The sequence below is a fragment of the Gekko japonicus genome, unplaced genomic scaffold (genome assembly GCF_001447785.1).
Source record: "Gekko japonicus isolate JY-2015 unplaced genomic scaffold, Gekko_japonicus_V1.1 scaffold507, whole genome shotgun sequence".
Taxonomy (NCBI): Eukaryota; Metazoa; Chordata; class Lepidosauria; order Squamata; family Gekkonidae; genus Gekko; species Gekko japonicus.
In genome coordinates this window covers 410,669-412,661 of record NW_015172020.1, presented here as the reverse complement: position 1 = coordinate 412,661, position 1,993 = coordinate 410,669, and positions in this window count along the sequence as shown.

Here is a 1,993-nt window from a genome sequence, read left to right as displayed (position 1 = left end):
ATTGTTTCTTTAGCCCCCCCCCCCCCAGAAGTCTGTAGGCAAAAACAGCTGGGAAGAAAACACTGCTGGCACTGACTCTCCCCCCCCCCTCTAGCATGCTCTCTTTAGTCCCCTCCCCTTGTCGGCATGCTGATGCTCTGCAGGAAGGTCTGGCGCTTCAAGGGCTGAGCCCGCCACCGCTGCCCCCATGGGTGCAGGAATGTCCAGCTTCAGCCATGGTGGGTTCTTCCTCTGCAAACTGCTGATGCTGTCCCAGCACATCTCAGACACCCTCCCACCTGCTGGGGCTGCAACAGAGGTGCCCCCTCAATCCCCCCACACCTCCTGGTCCTCCCATGCCCTGCGCGCACTTCCTCGCCCTCTGCTGTGCACATGCTCCTCCTCCTCCACCGGCCCTGATCTGTGGTGCTGCCGCTCCCCACGGCCTGGTGAAGCCAAGTGAAGCACCTGGCGTCCTGATCCTCCCGCTCCCTGCTGGCTGCCTGATTCACCCCGGTGTGTGGTCAGGTGGCGAGGCGGGCATGCAGCAGCTGGCGGGCCTCGGTGGCCATACAGTGGAGTGCAGGGCCCGGCCTGGAGACTGAAGGGCAGCCCAGCGTGGAAGGCGGGCAGTGCCAGGCGCAGACTCAGGCCTCTGGAATGCGCCCTCGGAAGGACCGGCCCGCTGATTCTGCTCCACCTGCAACTTTCTGGCTGCCTGCTCTTCCTCCTCCTCCCTTGAACTTTTGTGAGTGAAACACCTCACTTGGGCAGAAGCGGCAACGTTTGTACAGATCGGACATCTTGTTAGCTGAAGCTCCTGCCCTCTTCCTGGTGTGCCGGCACTGCGAGCTGTAGGGGGATGCTTCTGATGATGGGTGACCTGGGGGGGGGGGGGGGGGTTGGCCTGTTTACTGCCGGAGTGTTGCTCTGGCCTGCTTCAGCCTGAAATGAGGCCTGGTCTTGGAGAGTGAGGTCCGCCGAGAGAACAGTCAAATGACCAACATTTCATGGAGCGATGGAGGAAGCCCACACACAAAGGGGGGTGGGGTTGAGGTCTGACACTAAGAACACACAAAAACTACTAGGGAAGCAGGGCGATCCAGTTTAGTCGAGAGCCAGTTTGGTGTAGTGGTTAAGATCGCGGACTCTAATCTGGGAGAACCGGGTTTGATTCTCCACTCCTCCACTTGCAGCTGCTGGATGACCTTCGGGTCAATTTCTTCTTCTTCTTCTAAGATAAAATGTTCTCTGGGCCAGTCTGACATGTTTGCCTCCAATACAATGATTTGATTACTTTTTTGGAGGTGAAGAATGACTTGGGCAAAGCCTTGATGAGTTTACCCGAGGTGGACGATAGGTGTTAAGAACATAAGAGACGCCAATGTTGGATCAGGCCAAAGGCCTATCCAGTCCAACACTCTGTGTCACACAGTGGCCAGAAATACCAGTGCCATCAGGAGGTCCACCAGTGGGGCCAGGACATTAGAAGCCCTCCCACTGTTGACCCCCCCCCAAGCACCAAGAAGACAGAGCATCACTTGCCCCAGAGCCCCTATTTATACCTTGTGGCTAATAGCCACTGATGGACCTCTGCTCCATATGCTTATCTAATTCCCTTTTGAAGCCATCCATACTTGTAGCTGTCACCACTCCCTGTGGCAGTGAATTCCAAGTGTTAATCACTCTTTGGGTGAAGTACTTCCTTTTATGCGTTCTAACCCGACCACTCAGCAATTTTATGGAGTGCCCACGAGTTCTTGTATTGTGAGAAAGGGAGAAAAGTACCTCTTTCTCTACCTGCTCTATCCCATGCATAATCTTATAAACCTCAATCATGTCTCCCCTCAGTCATCGTTTCCCCAAGCTAAAGAGCCCTAAGCGCTTTAACTTTTCCTCATAGGGAAAGTGTTCCAACCCTTTTATCATTTGAGTTGCCCTTTTCTGCACTTTTTCCAAAGCTATAATATCCTTTTTAAGGTGTGGTGCCCAGAACTGCACACAGTATTCCAAA